Here is a 27191-nt window from a genome sequence, read left to right as displayed (position 1 = left end):
CCATAATGGGATGATATAGGTTGTATCCCTCTCCTTGGCCATTTAAGCTCGGCGTTTGTGAAGCCGCTTCGTTCCCCCATATAATAGCACTATGATTCGAGGAATCTGAAATCATAATGGGATTATAGAAGGAGTTGTTGCATCCCTCATCCCGACTGTGCAAGTTAGGCGTACATGATGCCTGTTGATAGCCTTGCGATTGACCGAACCCCTTAAGGAAGTTCAAGTCAAATCCTACCAGAGACGGTAGTTCATCAGAAGTTGCTGGAGTACGGCTACTGATGTCTTCTTTTAAATCGTTGTAATTTGAAAAGATTTTTATATGAAAAACATGTGAAAACCAGACATCAAATAATAAAAACCGGTTCTCACTAGTGGATGAGACCGGGTCGAACTCAGGGAACGGGAATATTTCGTATTCAAGTACATAAATCTAAACTAATCTTTATTGCCGAATTATTTAAAATGTAAAATGTTCAAGAAAAGTAAAAACAACTAACTATTACAACAAATGAATACCCTTCGTAGAGGGCGTAAAGTGCAATATTTACAAACCCAATTAAATTCCTAATTCTAAACTAAAAAGTAAAAATCTTCTATCTTCGTACTTCGTGTCATGTAATCGCTTCTGCTCCACTTCTGTGCTATCCTGCACAAGTCAAAAGACACGAGCAGTACACGAGATAAAAGTAAAAATTATACTAAACAAAGTACACTAAAAAATTCTGAAAGATATCATGAAAGGAAGCTAATGACAATTCAGACTATATTAAACTAATAACAACTAGCTAATTAATTCTAAGACTAAAAATAGTATATAAAAAAAAAACTAACTAACATCATATTTCTTTACTAAGTAAACTAATTACTGATTAGCTAAGTATTCTAACTACAAAGCAATTACTATTGCTAATTATTTCCCACCTTCTCTCTATCTTTGAATGTTAAAAATATCAATAAAAATTTTACTTTTTGGCCAAAAAATGTTATTTTCTGTATTTTTGTTTATAGCACAAATAAAAGTCACAAATTTTGGGTGACGACCTAAATCATGGGTAAAAGGGATATTCCTTCCGCATTTCTTCAATATATTTTATCATGGTTGACGACCTCGCCTAGGTAACAAGGCATATTTCTCTGTTATCATCAAAATGGTAACACAATTATCACAAATCATGTGATGATCCAATCCCGGGTAATGGGATAATCTCTTGAAATTGTCTACCAAATCTCCTCATTTCTTGCTTTTTCTCAAAGAAATTATGATTTTCGAAAGCTTCTCCATACTCTAACCATTCCCATATTCTGCAGAAAAGCTTTGGCATCTGAAAATGGTTCAGACAAGGGCTGATAAGAGGGCTGCTCAACAACACAGTGACAGCGAGCCAGAAGAGATGAATTCTCCTAGACATTCCAAAAAACATGACTCCGGAGATGAGAGTGATGTTGATCCGGCCATGTACCGGGTTTTCCAGAAAATGATGACAAAAATGATGGCCGAGCAGGCTAAGGCGGCTCCAAAGAAAGCAGCTTCTAAGGCCAAGGCTAAGAAGAAGCCCATAAAAAAGCCAGTCAAGATCAGCAAGCAAAAAGTACAGCGTGATAGTACTTCTGAAAGCTCCGAATCAGCAAAAGAGAACTCCGAAGAAGAGCAGCTGATCTACATCCCGAAACATCTGTGGCAGTTCAAGAGGCTGGTAGAAGAGCCAGTGTCAGTGAACAAGCCCAAATATGGGGCCCTTGCAGAGGACTCGATCCAGGCACTGACAAAAATGGTCAAAGACCTGCAAGTCCGAGATAAAGGAAAAAGGTCATACACCAGACAAGATTTCTACCTCGGCTTGGAAGGGGACATCAATCTGGAGAACCTCCCCAGAAAATTCATTAAGTTTGATGGATCTGGGGATCCTAAGGCTCACCTTGCCATGTTCTTTGCGGAATGCGCCCGGTTCAATGAAGACAACCGTGCCCTATTTCTCTGTTTTCCCTGCAGTCTGGAGGGGATAGCTGCCAAATGGTATGCTGAGCATATCAATCCCATCAAATTGAGGGATTTTGACAAAGTCGTCAACATGTTTGTTGAGCGCTTCCTATTCAATTTGAATATCGATTGAAGGCTTGAGAATTCTGAACCTGAGTTCTGAAGGATTAATGTCTGATGATGTTAGTTTGAGTATTGTTAAAGAGTACTTGATAGAATGAATAATCGCTCTGTCTAAGCTACTGGATTCTTGATTAATCAGATTATCGGTTGACATCCAATTTCTCAACAATATCTGAACTCAGATCTACTCAATTGTTCTTAGCTGATTATTGATTATTTTGTACAAGGAATAATTGGGTTGATGACTGGTTTCTTGATTATCATATTATCGGCATCTTCATATGTTACTAGTTAATTAGTAACTACTTTTACTTAGTTGTTTTGAAGCCAGTTCTCAAAAATCAATGGCTTGATCAAGAACAAACATCCGATCGATGCCACATATTAATCCATTATTGTTCAAATAATATTCACCAGAGATTATTAAAAAGCCATACTTACCGGAGATCTGTGAACAAACTTATATACTCGATTATTTAAACTCAATCAATCGGAATTACAATGATCTTCAGTTAGATCAGGCATCACACAATCTCAACAAATTGGATTCTATCTAATCATTCGATTGATTAGAATCAGGCATTCAATTGATCAATCGATCAATCGATCGGATTTTCACATTCAATCGCCGAAAAACAGCAAACAAAACCCACGGCCAGAGGTACTATCAATTGTCGATGGATCCAGTAAAAAAAACACGATTCTGATTTATAATCACAGGATACAACAAAGCATTTGATTTCTATTCACTTGACTCTGCTAAAATTTCAATTTTATTCACCTGGCTACCATAATACTATGCTTCAGATGCCTCTAATAGCTGCCGGATTCCGGCAGATACCGACCATAATTCCAATCGGCATTAGTTCACTCCACAGATTGATTTCTTCCGTTCAGATGACTGTAGGAATTAGAAGATTCAATATGCCGGATTCCGGCAGAGATTCAGCCGATTGCCCGGCAGATCTCTGTTGATCACCGGAACTCTTTTGCAGATATATTTTTTTCGATTTTCAATTTTTCTCTTTTTATTTTGGTTTTAAAGTTATAGCAGCAGCAAGATAAAAAGATCTGAAGAAGATGAAAAAGATGAAGAAGAAGAAGAAGAAGAAGTTCTGAAGAAGAAGAAGAAGAAGAAGAAGAAGAAGAAGAAGAAGAAGTTCTGAAAACTCATCGTGAACCTTAGAGGGGTTAGGAAAGAGTTGGCCCCCTCCTGTACACCATCTCCGGATTGAAGACACCTCCACCTGAAACGAGAGAGAGAAATAGGGAGAAGCAGAAGATGAAGAGAAGAATGAGGTGGAGGGGAAGGGTTAGGAAAGAGGGAGAGGCGCACAGGGGAAGACCCTTTTGAAAATTCCCCTTAGTGGGTTTTTAAAGAGCAAACCGGTTTGTTAAACCGGTTTGTTATTATTTTTTCAAAAATTAAAAGAAAAGCTACAAGAAAATTTTTTTTCTAAAAAACTCATTTGATTTAAAAATATAACTACTCTACTATTTTTATAACTATTTATATTTAATTAAAATGTTTTTCTTTTCTATAAGGAAGACTAAAACAATTTTAGTAACAATATCAAAATGTATACTAAATTGCAAAAGAAAGCTATTTTTTTCTATTTTCTCTAATTTTTTTTTATTAAAATGCTCTATCCTAGCATATAAATGGGTTTTTTAATTGATTTTAATATGAAATCATGCATGTTTTTATGTAAAATTTACCTAAAATCTATGCATGATCAAATACCCCCATGCTTATGTTTTGCTAGTCCTCGAGCAAACTAGACAAATGCACAAAATCAAACTATCAACTAACTCACTTTCGTAGGAATCACGGTTGCATTTAGCTCATGCAACAAGCCCTTTCAACCCCTGGGTTACCCCAGTGGACAAGTAAGGTCTCGTGAGGGTTTGCAGTGATGTTACCCACAAACATCTCTGTCATGTATGCATAATATTACACATCCTCATAAGCAGTAGGTAATTAAAGACTTTGTTTTCACAAATATTTCATGTTACAAAAAAAATCAAGACATAATTAGAGTCTTTTATATACCACCACAGAAAAAGAATTTCTTTCACTTTTCTAAATATCACAATTATTTATGTTTTATTCTTAGAAAATCCAATAAAAACAAGTTATCATTTACTTATCCTCACTCATATGTTTTCTGCACAGGTTTTCTCAATCACTTCTAAGCACTGAACTTTTCTTTCTTTTTAAGCTCTTTTCTCTCTTTTTTCATTTTTCACGCTTTTTCTTTTTGCGCACTTATTCTTCTTTTATAGCTTGTGTGTGGTCTGCTTTTATGCCTTGTGCAATGTCAATATCTTCTATACTTTTTCAATACATACCAAAAGATATCAACTAAGACATAAAAGTGACTTCCTTCATTCACCTTTATAACATGAGAGTCAAACATTTCAACTTGTATCTGTTCTCAGTTACTTAGGATCACGAAGTTTTTCACTCTCCTTTTCGAAAATGGAATTAAAAGTTTCAACTTACATCTAAGTTCCATCTACTAAGGATTGTGGAATTATCCAAACAACCTAACGCATGCTATATTTTTTTTTCTTTTGAGCTCATTTTTTACGCTTTTGTTCATTTGCTTAGTTTTTCAAAAATAGCACTGTGCATATTCATATTTATGATTCAAAATAAATTCTAACATGTATTTATCATCATTTATTCGAAATCCGCATAAACAACCATAATTTTTAGATCTATGTCATAAAATTTTTTCGTGGGGCTTAAAAATCCTCTAAAAACATCAGATTTGAAATAACATTCATATAAGTTCAAACTCTTTCTTTAAAAATCTACTTTTCATGAGAGATGTGTAAACATGTGCAAGAACGTAAACAGAAATATCAAGGTGTGCACTCTACACCCTCCCCCATGCTTGAATGACACTGTCCCAGTGGCACTCCCCCATGCTTATATGAAACTACGTGAATGCACATGAGAGAAATAAATGAGGGAAAAGAGTAGAATAACCTGACATGAATTAAAAATATACGTTCTATGGATGTATTGAATGCAATGTATACATGACAAAACATAAAACTCATGAATGAAACAAAAAGAATATGAAAAACTCATGAAAAAGTAAAAACAACATAAAATCTATAAATTCTAATCAAATCTAATAATATACAAGATATGGGTTGCCTCCCATAAAGCGCTAAGTTTCACGTCCCCAGCCAGACGGATCCCTAAAAAAATCCTTCATCGTCCATGAGATCAATGGACATGAAGTCAGGCTCAACCGGGTTCTATGTAGAAAAGAGTGTCATCTGTGACACTACGCACTGTGTTTCCATCCCGTCTACCTCTAACTGTAGTATCAAAACTCTCTCGACGTGAAGAATAGAGATTAGTCTCATCTGAGAGACTGGTCAAGAAATGAGAGTCCAGGACCGACCGAGTATCAATGAATGCAACTTCAGACAAGTGGTGAATATGATCAGGCTTGACTTGGTCAAGCACCTTCTGCATCTGCACCTCTTGCTTACTAAAAACAATTGGTGATCCTAAAGGCTAAGAAAATGAGGCTTTATATGATAAAAATGTATGCTATGAGTAAGGCCCCTTCTGTTGAGGTATCATGGAGATTGACTCATCAGCAGAAATGATATGAGGTTCATGAGTCGATTCCTGAGTGGAGTGACATGCCTTCCCATACTGAAGGGATGTAACAGATTCGACTTGCTTATGATGTGAATCAGTGGGTTGCAAGTCAAATGACATGGAATTCTCTCCCTTTGAGATAACAGAATGACTATGAAGGTTCCCCTTGCTTTGTCTACTCAATGTCTGAGCTAACAGTCCCATTTGAGTCTCTAGCTTGGCTATCAACTGCGTATGGGAGCAATAAGTGGCCTTGATGTCAGAAAAAGCCTCTAACATCTTCTCCTGAAAATGATGAACTTGGAATGGGCTCCTGAAGATAAGGTAGACTAGATTGGGGATGAACCTGTGGAAAAATGAGATGCGAGTAACCTTGTAAAGGGTTACTGTGTCTATACTGTGTCTGGGAAGGCTGATGGGATGGGGAAATAGACTGGTTTCGCCAACCTGGGTTATATGATGGTGTAAATGAATCAGGTATGGGTCTAGAGAAACCTTGGGCAGCATTCATCTGCTCCTGAACGAATTCAGGATATAGCGGCGCTGCTGGACAATCCGCAACACAGTGTGCACATAGCTCGCACACTCTTCCTATTGGACTTCTCGAAGAATTATCTAGGAATTGATCTAACTTCCTAGTCAACTGGTCAACCTTGGTATGCAAATCTAACTCGGATCCAACTTCGGAAATCCCTATTTTTGTAGGACCACTAGACAAAGATGTAGTCCTATCGAGCCGTGAAGACAAATCATGATGCATCGTGTTTTCACTCAAAGTCTCGAATAGAGACCATGCCTCGTCCTCACTTTTGAGCATAAAAGTGCCCCCACAAGACAAATCAACCATTTGACGATGCTTCTCAGTAAGCCCGTCATAGAAATACTGCACCAACTGCCAACGAGGCACCTGGTGATGGGGACACTTACAGAGAAGATCTTTCAATCTCTCCCAAGACTCGTGAAACTGTTCTCCCTCAATCTGCGAGAAACTGATTATGGCTTTACGAAACTGCTTTGTATTACTAATTGGGAAGTACTTTTTAATAAACTCGCGCTGCATTTCTTCCCAAGTGGTAATTTGAACCGTATCGAGAGCCTTTAGCCAATGTTTAGCTTTATCTTTGAGAGAGAACAGAAACAACGTCAACCTCAATGCGTCATCTCCAAAATTGTTGATCCGCATTGTCGAGTAGATCTCCAAAAAATCATCAATATGACTATATGGGTCTTCGTTGCTAAGGCCATGAAAGGATGGTAGCATTTGAATGATACTGGCCTTTATTTCAAATTGATTGGCTCCTACATCAGGTCTCGTGATGCAGGAGGTGGGAGTGTATATGGTGGGCATGAAGTACTCCTTAAGAGTACGGAACAACGACCGATTTTCGGCCATGGTGATAGGATGAGGAGTTCTCCTAACAAGAAACTCGGGACTCAATTAGCTCGGGTCGAGTGATCGTTGCTTGTGCATATACCTTGAAGTAGAGCGATGTAGCACCCGTCCTAATTTTGGGTTTTCTACCTAACTAACGCGCTAGCGGCCAAACCACACAAACCACAAAGCGAGTAAACTAAAAACAACAAAAACTAAACAAACACCACGCAGTTACACATAGCAGAGATTATGCATAAGAAATACCAAATCTATGTGTACGGTACCAATCGTACATAGTCACCTCTAAGGGGATCCTAGTAGGTGGGCTGTGCAGAAAAGTAAGCTCGTCTCTAAGATATGCACATACGTGGTTCTAAACCTAAATGCAAGCAAACACTAGGCAATAAAGCGAATACTAATATTACGCCGTTCCCCGGCAACGGCGCCAAAAATTTGATGTCTTCTTTTAAATCGTTGTAATTTTGAAAAGATTTTTATATGAAAAACATGTGAAAGCCAGACATCAAATAATAAAAACCGGTTCTCACTAGTGGATGAGACCGGGTCGAACTCAGGGAACGGGAATATTTCGTATTCAAGTACATAAATCTAAACTAATCTTTATTGCCGAATTATTTGAAATGTAAAATGTTCAAGAAAAGTAAAAACAACTAACTATTACAACAAATGAATACCCTTCGCAGAGGGCGTAAAGTGCAATATTTACAAACCCAATTAAATTCCTAATTCTAAACTGAAAAGTAAAAATCTTCTATCTTCGTACTTCGTGTCATGTAATCGCTTCTGCTCCACTCCTGTGCTATCCTGCACAAGTCAAAAGACACGAGCAGTACACGAGATAAAAGTAAAAATTATACTAAACAAAGTACACTAAAAAATTCTGAAAGATATCATGAAAGGAAGCTAATGACAATTCAGACTATATTAAACTAATAACAACTAGCTAATTAATTCTAAGACTAAAAATAGTATATAAAAAAAAACTAACTGACATCATATTTCTTTACTAAGTAAACTAATTACTGATTAGCTAAGTATTCTAACTACAAAGCAATTACTATTGCTAATTATTTCAAATCAACTAATTAAACCTAAATTCAAAACAACTAAGTAAAAGTAGTTACTAATTAACTAGTAACATATGAAGATGCCGATAATATGATAATCAAGAAACCAGTCATCAACCCAATTATTCCTTGTACAAAATAATCAATAATCAGCTAAGAACAATTGAGTAGATCTGAGTTCAGATATTGTTGAGAAATTGGATGTCAACTGATAATCTGATTAATCAAGAATCCAGTAGCTTAGACAGAGCAATTATTCATTCTATCAAGTACTCTTTAACAATACTCAAACTAACATCATCAGACATTAATCCTTCAGAACTCAGGTTCAGAATTCTCAAGCCTTCAATCAATATACAAATTAGCCAGTTCTCAAAAATCAATGGCTTGATCAAGAACAAACATCCGATCGATGCCACATATTAATCCATTATTGTTCAAATAATATTCACCAGAGATTATTAAAAAGCCATACTTACCGGAGATCTGTGAACAAACTTATATACTCGATTATTTAAACTCAATCAATCGGAATTACAATGATCTTCAGTTAGATCAGGCATCACACAATCTCAACAAACTGGATTCTATCTAATCATTCGGTTGATTAGAATCAGGCATTCAATTGATCAATCGATCAATCGATCAGATTTTCATATTCAATCGCCGGAAAACAGCAAACAAAACCCACGGCCAGAGGTACTTTCAATTGTCGATGGATCCAGTAAAAAAAACACGATTCTGATTTATAATCATAGGATACAACAAAACATTTGATTTCTATTCACTTGACTTTGCTGAAATTTAAATTTTATTCACCTGGCTACCGTAATACTATGCTTCAGATGCCTCTAATAGCTGCCGGATTCCAGCAGATACCGACCATAATTCCAATCGGCATTAGTTCACTCCACAGGTTGATTTCTTCCGTTCAGATGACTGTAGGAATTAGAAGATTCAATGTGCCGGATTCTGGCAGAGATTCAGCCGATTGCCCGGCAGATCTCTATTGATCACCAGAACTCTTTTGCAGATATATTTTTTTCGTTTTTCAATTTTTCTCTTTTTATTTTGGTTTTAAAGTTATAGCAGCAACAAGATAAAAAGATCTGAAGAAGATGAAGATGAAGAAGAAGAAGAAGAAGAAGAAGAAGTTCTGAAGAAGAAGAAGAAGAAGAAGAAGTTCTGAAAACTCACCGTGAACCTTAGAGGGGTTAGGAAAGAGTTGACCCCCTCCTGTACACCATCTCCGGATTGAAGACACCTCCACCTAAAACGAGAGAGAGAAATAGGGAGAAAGAGAAGAAGAAGAGAAGAATGAGGTGGAGGGGAAGGGTTAGGAAAGAGGGAGAGGCGCACAGAGGAAGACCCTTTTGAAAATTCCCCTTCGTGGGTTTTTAAAGAGCAAACCGGTTTGTTAAACCGGTTTGTTATTATTTTTTCAAAAATTAAAAGAAAAGCTACAAGAAAAAAATTATTTGCTAAAAAACTCATTTGATTTAAAAATATAACTACCCTACTATTTTTATAACTATTTATATTTAATTAAATTTTTTTTCTTTTCTATAAGGAAGACTAAAACAATTTTAGTAACAATATCAAAATGTATACTAAATTGCAAAAGAAAGCTATTTTTCTCTATTTTCTCTATTTTTTTATTTTTTATTAAAATGCTGTATCCTAGCATATAAATGGGTTTTTTAATTGATTTTAATATGAAATCATGCATGTTTTTATGTAAAATTTACCTAAAATCTATGCATGATGAGCTACTCCCTCTACTGGAGTAATGTGGCCCACTAACACGCGAGGTCTCATCCCTAAGACCAAGCGATCCCCGCCGACCCATATCGGCGGTATGTTTCATTTGGCATTCGTTGGCGGAATGCCCTTCTTCACCACAATATTGGCAGTCTTGTACCTCATATGGGCACACCCACTCATCGTGCATAATCCCGCAATGATAGCAGTAGCCTCGTGAGTCGTGAGTTGTCATCTATACAAAGATGCACCCAGATCAGAACAAGAAGTGTAAAATATACTTACAGCGCGATATGGTGGACAAGACGGATCTCGAACTAGGTTTCTCAGACTCTTGCTTTGATACCAATTCTATAACGCCCCAGATTTTCAAAACAAAGCTTAGTTAAAATTTTCATGAATTCTTTTTTTTTTCTTTGCAGCGGAACTTAGAAAAGCTTTTAGCAGCGGAATCAGACGATAATGAGTCATCGGTTTTAGAAAACTCTGAGCACGTTGCAGGTATGTGGCCAAGCAACTCATTGACCACCAAAGTGTTCCATTTTATCGAAAACACATGTTTATTACAACACTACTGCTTAGAAAAAAGCAGTGTGGGTTCAAAAAAAGGAAGCAGTACAACTCTGTCTAGAGAAACCCTGGAACTCGATGCTGCCTTGCTCTGCATATCGCCACGTAGGTACAACACCTGAAATCCCCATTAAACGGGGTCAGAACCACTGATGGTCTGGTAAGTAAGCAAACACCTATCTATTCAACACAAGTAAATGCATGGACCACTCAGGGTCGCAGTTCGTAATACGACGCTCAAGCCTCCATGACTTAGCGTATATCGCAAGAGCCTCCTCAAGGCTATGAGTTGAACATCCACGCAAGTCTTCATGACTTCGCATAAGCCTCTTCAGGACTGTGAGTTAGAATAACCGCTTAAGTCTTTACGACTTAGCTTTGACCTCTTCAGGGTCACGAATGGATGTCTAGCTCAAGTCTTCATACTTGGCACATCCGTATCCCATGCATCTAAGGACAGCTCCTCAAGCTTAGCTTAGTCATGTGGATACAACATAGGTCTTTGCTCAGTCGATCCAGTAGTATACCGAACATGACACCTTCACAAAGGTTATGCAGAACTGACTCAACAACGTACATACACACATACATTCAAAGTATCGTTGTACCTAAGCTAATGATTTGTTTCGATAAATGCACCTCCCCCTAGGCTTAGGGGACTCATATCTGGGCGACAACGCGACGATCTGGGGGTTGATTATTCTATGTATTTTAGATACCCCAGAGGCCTGTTGACCCCATCCCCCTAGTAGGATGGTACAGCATATCAGAAGAGATCCTTACTAGGTATCTGAATGCATTCTGCTACTGCAGTAGTTGGGTTCAATCCTTAGATATTTAAGGATAACCACGACCTCCATACCTCTGAGTGCGGAGGCCATCAATGAACTCTATCAGGTTCGGGTGAAATATATGTCACTCAAGGTTGCGCCATCACCGTCTTCCTCGGTGAGAAATTCTGAAAGGGGCCTGCCGGTCTTACAATTACTTGACGAACATTGCATGCCTATAGGTCAACCTTTGAGAAGTATGTACCCGACCCCAATCAACCACACGGTTTTTACCGTGGAACAAAGGTTTTATTCATATGCATGCTTAACTCTGCTCTCGGCACTTCGGCCTTGACGAGCACTTCACCTCTTTCGGTGGAAACAACACACTCCGGCTCAGTGGCCCTTACGAGTCTGGTTGTCTGATAATTCTTAATGAGCATGCACATGACTCGATCTCTATAGATCGGCTACTCGGCGTATTTTTACGCAACGAGCTCAGGACCTCGTCAAGGCGCTACCACTACCTTGGCGCAACGACTCTTACAAGTATGGTGCCCTTGCAGGTGTCAGGGAGATGAGTCATTCTGACGTCGTTCCAACAAACGGCATCGTTGTGCCACTTAACTTGTTCTGGCAGCTCTTTTGCCAACCATTCTATCAGCACCTCCTCTGCTCTACCGGCAGTGGTGTGATGAACCTTTCTATATTATAGAAGGCGTTCCATAAACTGGGTAGCACTCCTGCTACATTCTTTCTAAGCTATTCTTAGCTTCTTCCGGAATTTCAGCAGCACTTCCTCTCTTTAACGTTGAAAGCGTGCATTTTTTTTTTGTCCATTTCAGCAGCATCTCCCCTCTTTGGCGGGAAATCGCTACGCTTAACTCGGGAGATGGATGCGCACCGTTGTGCGTACTTTGCATTCATCAAGGTTGCAGGAACCCTGGGCCATAGCCAGGCCATACGTAATTGATTTAGTCTTTACGTAAAGAGCATTTTGCCAAAAACCGAAGCCTTTCCAATAGGGGCTTCATTCGTCAAGCAGAATCTTGAATGAGGAGCGGTAAGGAAATCGCATTGGCGATTTGGAGTTGATCTCCATTTGAATGCTTATTTACGCGTCATATATGTAGTATAAGCAGAAGGTTGTGCTTTATACAACGGCGACGTAAAGGAAATGCATATACTATTGTTCAGGGTATGTAACTGAACGGAATATTCTACATATATAACAAAACAGGAGCCTTGGCATCGTTCGACGCGACGACATAAGTAAATACATTGCAGAAAGCAGGAGCCTTGGCATCGTTCGACGCGACGGCGTAAGTAAATGCATAATCGGAAGTGCATAAATCGGAAAATACAGAAAGCAGGGAGCCTTGGCATCATACGACGCAACGGCAAAGGTAAATTACATAGCCTGTACGATATAAGACGCGTCGGCAGAATCAACAGATATACACCTAGATCTGTATCCAACGATAGTTACGAGGCGAGCGAGTGAACACCAAAGTGTCCTAGAGGGCTCAACCAAGAACTAGGGTGAGATACTATTTTTGAAGAATGCATATACTGCGCATTCGAACATATATATCTGACAATAGTTATGAGGCGAGCGCGTGAACACCGAAGCGTCCTAGAGGGCTCAACCAAGAACTAAAGCAAGATACTACTTCAGAAAGTATATGCTATATACAAACAATCAAATACTTGAGAGAGATGGATTAATGAAGCGAACTTACTTCAATTTGAGGAAGAAACGACTCCAATTGCTTCAAACGCTTCGAACGAGGCTCGACTTCAAAAAAGGATCAACTTCGAACTTTGGACTTCAGACGAAAAAGGACTTGGACTTTGACTTTGAACCAAACCAGGTTCAAGTCAAGTCAACTGGGTTTGGACTTAGGTCAAGTAGGTTCAGACCTAGGTCAGGTGGGTTAGGACTAGGTCAGGCAGGCTCAGGCTAAGTCAGGCAGGCTCAGACCAGGTCAGGCAGGCTCAGGCTAAGTCAGGTGGGCTAGGCTAGGTAGGGGAGGTTTGGGAAAAGGAGGAGAGAGAGAGGAGTTGGCGATTTTTAGAGAGAGGGGGGCTCCTCTATTTATAGGAAGTGAAACTTGGGCCCCAAGTTTCACTTTTACCCTTATACCCCTTGGCTTTTCAGAAATCCCTTCCATGGAAGGTGCTGGAAGGAGCTAGAAGGTCCTGGAAGATGCTAAAAGGTGCTAGAATATTCTAGAATATTTTCTGAGAAATATTTCTGTGGGTCCCACCAACATTTCCGTGGGTCCCGCAAAAATTTCAGGTTTTCGGCAATTTTTTTTCCGAAAAATTCTAAGTAGGCCATTATCTTCGTATTGATGTAACTAAGAAAGTTGGCTCACAGGAATCCTTTGATTTGGTTAAGATAGGAAGTTATGGCTTTTAGAGTGTTTGAGCATATATTCGCGATTCGACGAATGTCATAAGTATAACTGACTCGCAGGAATTGATTTGTTTCGCATTCTGAGAAAAAATGCTATTTTTACCGGTAAATGCCTCATGAATTTTATTCAGATATTTTCTGAAAAATTGCGGGTCTTACAAAATTGTTCACAGTGTCCATGATATCGTTGCACCTGGCCTTCCATGCCATATATCAGGACAGAAAAAACATAATAATCATTAATCAATAAGTTTCACAACCATACTCGCTAAGTAATAATCGTAGCAATCTTTCAAAAGTCATTAAGCGCACTACGCTCAATTCAGGCAAAGGTCATATCATAACCTAATGGTGCAGTAACACAATCTATATACATGTTTTTTTTAATAAACCCAAGCGACATCGCATAAGGTCGCTATCGTCAGACAATCACTATTCTAGACAACCATTGTTAGAGAATCACTACTCTAACACACTATAAAGAGAATCACCACTCCGACATCGGAATAAAGAGCCATTACTCTAACGACATTGTTAGAAGATCATCATTCTAACGGCATTGCTGAAGAATCACCACTTCATTAGAGAATCATCATTCTAATGACATCGTTAGAGAATCACCACTCTGACGACAATGTTGAAGAATTACCACTTCAACAACATCATTAGGGAATCACCACCCTAATGGTATTGTTGAAGAATCATGACTCCAGCAACATCATTAGAGCATCACCACCCTAATGACATCGTTAGAGAATCACCACCCTAACGGCATTGTTGAAGAATCACCACTTCAACAACATCATTAGAGAATCACCACCCTAATGGCATTACTGAAGAAACATCACTCCAACAGCATCATTAGAGCATCACCACCCTAATGACATCGTTAGAGAATCACCACCCTAACAGTATCGTTGAACAGTCACAAATTCAACTATTTCATGAGAGAATCATCACTCTAATGACATTGTTAGAGAATCACCACTCTAACAGCCTTCATTAGAGAATCACCACTCTAACAGCATCGTTAGGGAATCACCACCCTAATGGCATTGTTAGAGAATCACCACTCTAACGGCATTGCTGGAGAATCACCACTCCAATAACCTTCATTAGAGAATCACCACTCTAATGGCAACGTTAGGGAATCACCACCCTAGCGGCATCGTTAGAGCATCACCACTCTAACGACATTCCTGAAGAATCACCACTCCAACAACCTTAATTAGAGAATCACTACTCTAATGACATCATTAGAGCATCACCACCCTAATGACAACGTTGGCATTACCAGTAATCACCACCTGAGCCAACTCAACTCACAACAATCCCTTTCGATTGTGGTTGAGAAACAAGAATTCCCACAACGCTCTCTCAAAAACCATAACACCCAGAAGTCTGGTGTTATGTAGTCCCCAACTATGACCCTCTCAGGAGTCGATTGCCATCATCGGCAGCCCAGAAGCCATTTGCTAAGCATATAACATCATTTATGTTCTCATGACCAAGAACAGTTGGGGATCTACAACATCCTCCAACGAGGAACTCATAGGTTCAACGGGCATAGACAAGGCTTTTGCCTTTTGTCCGAAAGATTATTCGGAAAGGTACCCTTCATCAATGATAGGGTCACTAACATCTCCAACGAAGTTGGAAAAGGGAAAACATTAACTTAGAGCCTCATCTGATGACTCTTATCAAAACAATCATCGTTTCCAATGCGATTGGGATAATAATATTGAGACTCGTTACGATTCACCAATCATTTTCGAGAAGGTAAAATACCCAAGCAGTCTCTGAATTTCGGTCCAGAACTTCAACTCTCGCAGGAGTTGACACGGAACTAGCTTGGGAAGCTACGCCCTCAAGCACATTCATGTTTCTTATCCAGAAAAATCTATATCGTACTTTAAGTATCACTCATCTTCTATGTATCCTCTAATGGGTCACAAGATGTAAATTGGCGCCCATCAGCTGCATTGCAGCAGCATGCTGGCCTACCACTTCGGCCAAGTTATGTAGCATCTTCATAAAATCATTGCAGCGGTTTACCCAAGTCATTTGTTTGGGCAATAAAAAGGTCGTTACAACCTTAGTTATAATCCATGAAAATATAATATGCAATTCTATGTTTTTATCTCTACATTAAGAAAACAACATTTCTACATACTTACAGAGCCATCGCGGTTGCTGGAAGAGCCAAGATCTCAGATTTTTCAGTCCTGCTCTGATACCAAAACCGTAACGCCCCAACTTTTTATAGTAAAAATTTTAGAGTAAAATTTTTTTTTTTTGAAACAGCGGAAGTGACAAGTCCAAGCGTCGGGCGAGTTACAGGTAAGCCGGAGAGGTACTGAAATCATTTCATTCATTTATTAAAGCATTAAGTACATCTCATAAAGGGAAATACAAATCTAACTATTCAGAGTTTAAACAGGAAACACTGAAAAACTGAGATCTCTTGACTACTTCCAAATACGACGCCACGATGCTCCAATTATGCGTTACCTGAAAAATTTTAATGCAGAAGGATCAGACTCCCCTGTCTGTGTAAGAAGTATTATATTTATATGTTGTGCTCAGTGTCCTGTGTACAATTATGTGCAACATTTGCAGATATCATAATTATAAAGTTCTAGGCAATATAACTTGCTAAGAAGGAAAAGTTCCACTGAAATATGCATGCTCTCTACTTTGCTATGAAACAAGAAAAATACCAGGTGTGTGTTTATTCTTACACGCATTATATGATTTTAGCATTTACAAGATCCACTACAAGGATTACAACATAAAATACTCACAAACATCTATGAGAACAATGTAAACTTTTTATGTTTATCTTTCTATTTCCCTATGGGTACGCACAGGCATTCGACATCGTATCCGACCCTCTCCAAGGTAGACCATGGGTCCGGTAACATACACCGTCTCTCAGGTGTACCCAGAGCCCGAAGAATCCAGTAACATACACCTTCTTTCAAGTGTACCCAGAACCTCAAAACTTTATGATGTTGCATACATTTTTTTATTTTTGTTTATTTTCCTGTGGGAGCCATCACACCACTGGGATTTCTAAAATCCTAAACCTGACTCGGGTTCACATACATGTATGCATTTTAAGATTCGGGTGCCATAAACACCATTAACATAGCATTTCTCAAAACATGGCTTGACTTGGAGCCCATAATTTCATATTTCTTTACGAGCTACGGCGTACACGTTTGTACCCATAAACTAAGCCCCATTTGCGGCAAGCTTTATTTATCTTATATATGCACATTTATTTATTTATGTACACACAGATTGAAGTCACATGGACTTCATGCCACATCGGGCTGCCTTAAGCACGCTCGAGTCGTGGTCGTGTAGCCGCCACCTCAAGGTAATGCCAAACAACAAGGGATACTAATTGTTGCTTGTGCTCGAGGAGAAACCCATCCTCCACTTATGCGTGCAAGGCCCAATGAGCACCCGAAAGGGGTTACCCACTCACTGTTGTTTCTACATCAATGGTGCAGCACAACTGTCTAATCCAGCAGGTCACGACGGACCCCTATGGCTGACCTTCCATTATGAGCAATGGCCAGTGCCATTGCCACAACATTTCTGAACCCCAAGGCTAGAGAGAGACGAAACCCCTCGATCCAGCCAACTAGGTTTGCACGAAGGCAGCCCCTGCTATTGTCTGACAAGAGGGAGCCTACTGGCCTCAACCGGTTCCCAGTAGATCCATGTATTACCGCCCGGGACCACGGCTTTGAAGCTGCAATCACATGACACCAACAAGGCCTGTAGCCCACGCCAGACCCATGGTGCCCTGCTGGATCAAAAAGATGCTGATCTGGCCAACATACATCGAGCCATACTAGGTGCAGGTTCAGCATGCTCAACCTGCATGCTAACGTTAGTGAAATTTCCAGCCCGTCGATGGACTGCTGCCAGAAGTGGCAGGGTAGTTCAGCTAGGGGTCAGTGAGGCACCCACTTCTATTGACATGGTTCAGCCGACCGTGTGTGTCATACTGAGTAAAACTCTTTCATATATATATATAAATATATATATTGGCCTAACAAGAATTACATGAGTATGTTCGGTCCATTTTCCGGACTCATACTTGGTTTAGATGACGCCCAAACGAACTAATACAACATTTAAATTGTATAAACAATGAAACTGAACCCATAATATTCTTGTGCTATATATAGAAAATTCATATTAAACAGAACAAGCCTCACGTCCAATATTATATGAATCTGATTTGTACGTGGTTTAGCATTGGCAAAGACTCAAGTTAGATTAGAATCACGTTTAACAACTACCAGCTGATTACACCCGTCTATGTAGAGGCCTTGTGAAAACGGTTGGGGTTATTACTGAGTTTGATCCAGTATATACCATTGAATCGTTAATTGAACTAGGTCCAACCGATAGTGAGAATACATATTTCTATAACTACTTATTAGTTTTGATATGCATATACAAATTTGTGAATAAAATGGTATTACTTCTCATGAAATGACTGAATCCCCTTAAAAGGAAGACTCCATCATGCCTACCTAGGTATGTTAAAATTTCAAGACCTCAAACAACGTAAAATGACTGCTTTCACAATACCCAGTTTCATAATGGGTTTCCATTTTATTTTATTTTTTTTCAATCTGATAATGTCCAGCATGGGTTGGACGTTTAGTGAAAAGAATACCCAGCGTCCTTGCTGGTGGAGCAGACCCTAGTTAGTGCATCCCCACTCATACCTACCTTACTATTATATTATGTTTATTTTTATTTTTTTTCCCTTGAACTACTATGGTATAGGTAGGTACAGATGATTTGTGTACTCAGCAAGCTCTCCAGACATGATCCTGGAATCGTGGGTTAATGTTTCAAGTATCAATCAACTTACCTATGTCCAGGTTTTAAAACAAAAAAAATAAAACTGAAAAGAAGAGAATGAGCATGACGTTACAGGACCAGATTACAAAGAAATTTTGTTTCAGCTACAACATGGTTATGCAGGTAACGTATATGCATATTTTTATCAACCAGCCAAACATTTAGAATGCATCGGGCTGATGCATTTGCATATAATATAACTAGATAATACTACAACTATATAAAAAGTATTTGTAAAACATAATCAAATATCGCAATGCTGCATGATCTGAGTAAATGATGACCTTGGAGCCTAACAAATATGAGCGAAACTTCTCAAGAGCAAAAACTACGGCTAGTAATTCCTTCTCTGTGGTGGTATAATGCATTTGCGCATCAGAGAGGGTCCTACTAGCATAATAAATCACATGAGATCGTCGCTCAATCTTCTGACCGAGAATCGCTCCAGCCGCATAATCTGACGCGTCACACATAATCTCAAATGACACTAACCACTCAGGAGATCGAAGAATAGGAGCAGTAGTCAGAGCCTCCTTCAAGGCCAAGAATGCCTTCAGACAGGCATCATCAAACAAAAACGACTGATCTTTCGTTAGCAGGTTGCATAACGGTCGAGAAATCTGGCTAAAGTCCTTAATGAACCTTCTATAAAAACCTGCGTGCCCTAGAAATGATTGCACCTGCCGCACAGAGGTCGGTGGAGCTAATCTAGCAATGGTCTCCACTTTGGCCTTATCAACCTCGATTCCTTTCTCAGACACAATATGTCTAAGAACAATCCCTGTCTCACCATGAAATGACTCTTTTCCCAACTAAGAACCAGATTTGTCTCCCTACAACGTTGAAGCACACGAGATAACTTTTGGAGACAATCGTCAAATGAAGAGCCATAGACTGAAAAATCATCAATGAAAATCTCCAGGACATCATCCATCATATGCGAGAAGATCGCCATCATGCACCGCTGAAATGTTGCCGGGGCATTACAGAGCCCAAACGGCATTCTCCTATAAGCAAAAGTGCCATATGGACAGGTGAACGTCGTTTTCTTCTGGTCCTCGGGATGAACGGCCACCTGGTTGTATCCTGAATAACCATCCAGGAAACAAAAATACTGCTGGCCCGCGAGTTTCTCTAAGATCTGGTCGATGAACGACAGAGGGAAGTGATCCTTCCTAGTTGCACTGTTCAACTTTCTATAATCTATGCATACTCGCCATCCCGTGGTAGTCCTCATAGGGACACTTTCTCCTTTTTCATTCATCTCTACAGTGAGCCCAGACTTCTTGGGGACAACATGGGTAGGGCTCACCCACTAAGTGTCGGAGATGGGATAAATGATCCCAGCATCCAACCATTTGACTACCTCCTTCATATGGGGATTTAGTCTCCTTTGTGCCTCTCTTGAGGGTTTAGCCCCCTCATCCATGATAATCCGATGCATGCAAAAGGAGGGGTCTATCCCCTTCAGATCTGCCACCGACCATCCAATTGTCTCTTTATGCTTGTGCAAGACCTGTAACAGCTGACACTCCTGTGTGTCAGTCAGGTCTGCGGAAATAATGACGGGGAGAGTCTGATCCTTGCCTAGGAAGGCATACTTGAGTGAGGCCGGTAAGGGCTTCAACTCAAGCTCAGGCGGACTCTCTATGGATGGTCGGGCCGGCTTTTCTGCCAATTCAGGAAGCGGCTCGAAGTGCCAGGTCCAACTCAGATCACCTGTCCGACTCTCTATCGACCCATGACAATCTTCTTCGAGTGATTCATCAACCTCCTCTTGAGGTGGATCACTCAATAACCAGGTATGCTTTGCTTCTACCAGGTCTTGAATGAAGTCGACCTCGAAAGAAGCCTCATCGCCGGTAGGTCCCATCGCCGCATGAAAAATGTTCAGCCTCATCTTCCTGTTGCCAAATGAGACATCCATCGCGCCTGTGCGACAATTAATGCACGCATTGGCAGTGGCCAGAAAAGGGTATTCAAGAATGATGGGGGTCTGTCGCATATCATTAACTCCCTCCATATCTAAAATGATGAAGTCGACAGGGAAGTAGAAGTCCTCTACCTTGACTAGAACATCTTCCAGAATCCCTCGCGGGACCTTGATTGATCTATCTGCAAGCTGCAGGGTCATAGGTGTTGGCTTCATCTCCTTTAATCCAAATTTGTCAAAAAAAAACCCGGCAAGATATTGACACTTGCCCCAAGGTCGAGCAATGCACGCTCGACAGTGATGTCTCCTATGACACATGAAATAATTCGAGTCCCTGGGTCCTTAAGCTTTGGTGGGGTTTGATGCTGCAACACCGCACTCACCTGCTCAGTCAAGTATATCTTCTTCGGCACTTGTGACTTTAACTTTCTTTTCTGCGTACAAAGCTCCTTTAAAAACTTTGCGTATGCAGGGACTTGCTGAATGGCATCAAGCAAGGGGAGGTTTATCTGGACGTGCTTGAATATCTCAAGCATCTCCTGCATGTTCACTCCATGCTTGCCTAATGACTTCGGTCTCTCAAGCGCCTCAAAAAAGGGGGCTTTGGGAGTATAGGACTTTGAAGGCTCAGTTGGTAGAGCCCTCTCGCTTTCCTGAGGTGGGACAGTAGGGACAGGCTGCTTCTCACTCGTTCTCTCTCTTTCTTCTGCAGCCTCTCTCGCCTGGTATTACTTCCCATTCCTAAGGGTTATTACTGCTTGAGCCTGCTCTTGATGGGCATCTGTCATGTGCAGGCCATGCATCGGCTCCTTACCCCTAGGGTTCACCACCGGTTGGCTAGGTAAAGCCCCCTCACTCCGCCTGCTAAGCGCCTCGGCGAGTTGTCCCATTTGCGTCTCAAGCTTCGCAATAGAATGTGTATGGGAGCTCAGATTTGCCTTGATATCCGAGAAGGCTTGCAGCATCTTGTCCTCAAAGGACTGGCTGGACGAAGGCTTCTGAGACTGGGGTTGATTATAAGTAGGTTGAGCTGAAGGGTAGCTAGTTCTCTGAAATCCAGGCGCATAACCGCCTTGCCTGGGTTGACTTTGGGAAGGGTTGGGAGGTTGGGCTTGTGGATTTCTCCATGAAAAATTGGGATGGTTCTGCCAGTCCGGGTTATATGTACTGGAATATGGATTGGGTGTGGGCCTAGCGAAACTCTGCGTCATCTGAGCTTGCTCTTGGACAAACTCAGGGTACTGTGGCGCAACGGGGCAATCAACAACATGGTGTGCAGGGCTAGCACACAACGCACACACCTGTAGGACTGGAGAGGGACCCGACAACAACTGATCCAATTTTTGGGACAGTTGGTCGACCTTGTTTTGCAACTCAAGGTACATCCCTATCTCGAATATACCAGCCTTCTTTGCACCATCTTGCACAGGTGTGGCCCTCTCAGATCGTGAAGCAGAAGCATGGTGCATGGAGTTCTCGCTCAAGGTCTCAAAAAGGGCCCATGCTTCATCTTCACTTTTGAGCATAAAAGTGCCCCCATAGGCAGCGTCAACCATTTGACGGTTCTTCTCAGTGAGACCATCATAAAAATATTGCACCAGTTGCCAGCGGGGCACCTGGTGGTGGAGACACTTGTGGAGAAGATCTTTCATCCTCTCCCACGTTTCATGAAACATTTCTCCATCGATCTGTGAAAAGCTAGTGATGGCTTTTCGATACTGGTTCGTCTTACCAATTGGGAAGTATTTCTTTAAAAACTCCCTTTGCATATGTTCCCAAGTGGTAATTTGAACTGTATCGAGGGCCTTCACCCAATACTTGGCTTTATCCTTAAGGGAGAAGGGGAATAACGTCAACCTTAACGCGTCATCTCCAAAATTGTTGATCCGCACCGTAGAGCAGATCTCGAGAAATTCGTCAAGATGACGGTATGGGTCTTCGTTGCTAAGGCCATAAAAGGAGGGTAACATCTTGATGACACTGGCCTTGATTTCAAAATGGTTCGCTCCCACATCAGGTCTTGTGATGCAGGAGGCAGGAGTGTATGTGTTGGGCATAAAGTACTCCCTAAGAGGACGGATCAACTACTGATCTTCAGCCATGGGGCTGGATTGATGGGCTCTCTTAAAGAAAGATTCGGGATCCTCAACAAATTCGGAAAGCTCAGGTTCAAGCGAACGTCGCCCGTGCATGCACCAAAGGGTAGACCGGTGCAACAACCATCCTAAATTGGGTTTTTCTACCTAACTAACGCGCTAGCGGCCAAACCACACAAACCACAAAGCGAGTAACAAAAACAATTACTGAAAACAAGAAATAAACAAGCACCACGCAGTTGCACTCAGTAGAGAATTTACGAAAATGAAATCTATGTGCACGGTACCAATCGTACACAATCACTTCTAAGGGGATCCTAATGGGTGAGCTGTGCAGAAAAGTAAGCTTGTCTCTATGGTATGCACACACGTGGTTCTAAGCCTAAATGCGAAAAGCAAACTAAACAATCCTAATTAAAAAAACTGAATGAAACTAACAACCTATAAATATGAGAACAAACACAAGGCAATAAAGTGAATACTAGTATTTCGCCGTTCTCCGGCAACGGCGCCAAAATTTGGTGTGAGTTTTATGAAAACCGTTTTTAAAACAATATTTTTAATTAAAATCTAGTGAAAGCCAGACACCAAAAATATAAAACCGGATCGCACGAGTGGTGGAGTCCAGGTCGAACTCAGGGAACGGAAAATACTCGTATTCAAACACACAATCTAAACTATGCTTTATTGCCAAAATGAAAAGAATTCTTTAAATAATTAACTAACTACGGGAGTACGGCCCTACGCAGAGGGCTTAAACAAAATAAATAAATATTTTTATTACAGACCCGATTAATAAAATAAAATAAAATCCTAATCTAAAAAGAAAAGAAAAGGCTTTAGTGCTTCGAGTCTTCTTGTCCCTTTTTGAGGTAATGTATGTTTTCTTGAACTTTTGCTTTTCTAAGGGCACTTTTGAGGGCTTGAGGGGACCTGAGAGGGTACTTTTAGGGCACGAAAAGGCTCCACCGCACGTCCAAATGCTTTCCTGCAAGAATCAAAATACAAACACAGCCGCAACAATACAAAACTAAACGAAATCTAATGTAACCATAACTACACTAGAAGACGAAATACTCTAACTAACTAACAAATTAAGAATCAACTATATAATCACTAATGGAATTTTAACTTAATTAAACAAACATAAAACTATGGAGCAATTTAACTCTAATTTACTAAACTATGAGAAATCTTACACTAACTAAACTAATCTATGAAACACGTTAGCCCTGACATTTAGTCTGATGTACACCATCTAACACATTCTCTTAAAACTCAATTATCTAACTACCCACTAAATCACAAACTATACTAATCAATTTATCTATTAACTGAATTCTAATAGAAATAAATTACTAACAAGCATCATCAACTTAAGTCAGCTACAGTACTAGAACTTGCCCATGTCAACATAGAACTTGCCCATGTCAACATGTAATATAATAGCTGAGAAACGTGAGGTAGGGCTGACTATTAATAACAAATATCAAAGCATAATACTTAGTCAAATAAACTATATAAGGCTAAATGAAAACTAAGAATAAACAATGACTCAAGTTACACAAAACATTGACCTAAGGGATGGGAGCACGCTAACAAGAAACAAAGCAACAGACGCTATAAAAAAAAAAGACGCTACACTTATATACAAAATGAATGAACTTAAATTAACATGCAGTGACAGGAAAAATAAATAAATCACTAAAAAACACAAAACAAAATGAATGAATAAAACTTTATAAAATGCAGCTATAGTAAAAAAAAAAAAACTGATCAGAAAATATAAAACGCTGTAACAAAAACTAATAGAACATGCTGAACAGAAAAACGCTGAACAGTTTAACCTATACAAATTTAGCTAACCTATTTAATTAATTAACCTAACTGACTTACTGACTAACGATTAAACTACCTTCCTTATTGACATTGATTAACACACAAAATAATAACACCTAACAATACCCAGAAAACCCGTACTCTACTACACTTAATAACCTATGCCTTAATATCAAACCAAACTAACCTTAGCTAATTCAAAACAGAAAATGATGCTAACTTAAATATTAAAAGACGTTGGTACCTACATGTCACAGATGTTGAAACAAAAGAAAAAGAAAGAAACACTGCTGAAAATATCACAAGACGCTAAAGCTATAAACGAAATAGTATATGTTTTTTTTTCTTTTTTCTGACTCCCTTTTTTTTTTCAGATGATGATTGATCTATGTGCATGATGCAGAGATGCACAAACTGAAATAAAATCATGGACTGCAATGTTGTAAACTACGTGAAGCTAAATGAGACAAGACGAGGAGCAAACCGAGATTTGTTTGCGAAGAAGGGTTTGAGGAGAGGAAGATGGAGATTCCAGCTGCGTGCACACGATCCCGACGAAGAGGAAGAGGCTGCCGATGAAGATGGGGTTCGAGGCTTGATGAAACAGAGGGGGAAAAAGAAGAAGGTGAGAAGAAGAGAAATCAACAATAGAGGGAGAGAGCAAGGGAGAGAGAGGAGAGAGAGGCAAGATGGAGGGGGTGTGAGGGCTGCTGGAAAAGCATCTTCTCCAGCCTAACCTTATTTATAATCCCTAATTAGGTTAAAACAGGTTTTTTCAAAAAAAGTCCAAAGATTTTTGCTAATTTCCAAAACAAGGTCTCTTTTGAAAAACATGTTTTTCTAAAAATCCAAACTTACTAAACTAACTAAAATTTAGCTAATACAAGCCTAAACTAATTGAACTATAATTAAGAAAATCTAAATCTAATAAAAATACTAAAACTGTAGGAAAAGCTTTAAAAAACTCGATTTTCTGATAAAATTCAATTCAATGCGGTTTCTCAAAACTAACGATAAAAATGGGTTTTTAAAGCGATTTTAACATGGATCATGCATAAATAATGATTAATAAAATGCAAATATTATGCATGATCACTTACTTACACAGTGTACTTATGTGATTTTTGGGTCGCGCGCACAAAGCTAAAAATACAAAGCATAGTCAATTTATACTTAATTATGTGCTATAGCCTCATAAACAAACGGAAGCATACATATCAACTCAAAGCAAACAATAAATTCCTCAAAACAATTCGTGGGTCTTACATCCTACCCTCAAAAGGATTTCGTCCGCGAAATCATAAAACAACAAGCAACAACAAAATGGTCAGATCTCATCTGACAGCGCCTAATCGGCCACAACTAAGTTTCTCATAGACTTCCAAGTCATCTATCATGATACAAAGACGTGGCAATCAATCGATAGGTCTGACAACCATGCTCGCTAATTAATAATCGCAGCAATCATACAAAGATCATAAGCATACATAATTCAGACAAAAACCACATCACAACTCAATCGTGCAGCAACAACACGACAAATAAGCATGTTCCACGAACGGACTCAAGCGACACCATACCAGGCCGCTATCGCTAAAAAATCACCATTCTAGACGACAAATGTTAGAGAATCACCACTCTAACACAACAAACGAGGAGAAACATCACTCGCATGATGTCGCCAATCATAACATTGTTAATCATCACATCATCGTTAGGGAATCACCACCCTAGCGGCATCATTAGAGAATCACCACTCTAACACAGCAAGACAAAAAGAGTCATCTCTACTCAACTAACATCATTAATCTTATCATCATTAGGGTGTCACCACCCTAGCGGCATCGTTAGAGAACCACCACTCTAATGGCATCATCAGAGAATCACCATCCTAATGGCATTACTGAAGAATCACCACTCCAGTAGCATCATTAGGAAATCACCATCCTAATGGCATCATCAGAGAATCACCACCCTGATGGCATTACTGGAGAATCACCACCCCAACAACATCATTAGGAAATCACCATCCTAATGGCATCGTTAGAGAATCACCACTCTAATGGCACTGCTGAAGAATCACCACCCCAACAACCTCATTAGGAAATCACCATCCTAATGGCATCGTTAGAGAATCACCACTCTAATGACACTGCTGGAGAATCACCACCCCAACAACCTCATTAGGAAATCAACATCCTAATGGCATTGTTAGCGAATCACCACGCTATCGGCATCGTCAGAGAATCACCACCCTGATAGCATTGCTGGAGAATCACCGCCCCAACAATCTCATTAGGAAATCACCATCCTAATAGCATCGTTAGTGAATCACCACTCTAACGGCACTGCTGGAGAATCACCACCCCAGCTGTATCACTAGAGAATCACCACTCCAATGACCTTCATTAGAGAACCACCACTCTAATGGCATCGCTAGAAAATCACCACCCTAGCGGTATTACTGAAGAATCATCACTCCAGTAGCATCATTAGGGAATCACCACCCCAATGGTATCCTCGAAGAATCACCACCCTGATGGCATCGTTAGAGAATCACCACCCTAACGGCACTATTGAAGAGTCACCACTTCAACAACACAGTTGGCACTACCAGAAATCACCTCCTGAGCCAACGCACCACAATCCTCCAAACAGTGGTGGGGGAAACAAAAATCCCTGCAATGCTCTCTCGCGAGCAACAAC

General features: G+C 40.0%; 1 non-coding gene and 1 pseudogene across 1 annotated transcript; one reads left to right on the top strand and one right to left on the bottom strand.

The window, feature by feature from the left end:
- Positions 1–17621, bottom strand: part of LOC149826822 (CDK5RAP1-like protein pseudogene) — a 91881-nt pseudogene extending 74260 nt beyond the window's left edge.
- A 4545-nt stretch (positions 17622–22166) lies between these two features.
- On the top strand, positions 22167–22272 carry LOC149826821 (small nucleolar RNA R71). The gene has a single exon (XR_016435848.1). It is a non-coding gene; the product is annotated as a small nucleolar RNA R71 (small nucleolar RNA).
- Positions 22273–27191: the final 4919 nt, after the last annotated feature.

Source organism: Nuphar pumila, chromosome 10 (genome assembly GCF_984573655.1).
Source record: "Nuphar pumila chromosome 10, dmNupPumi1.hap1.1, whole genome shotgun sequence".
NCBI classification, from domain to species: Eukaryota; Viridiplantae; Streptophyta; class Magnoliopsida; order Nymphaeales; family Nymphaeaceae; genus Nuphar; species Nuphar pumila.
The sequence above is the reverse complement of the archived record's forward strand: the minus strand, read 5'-3'. Positions and strand labels throughout refer to the sequence as shown.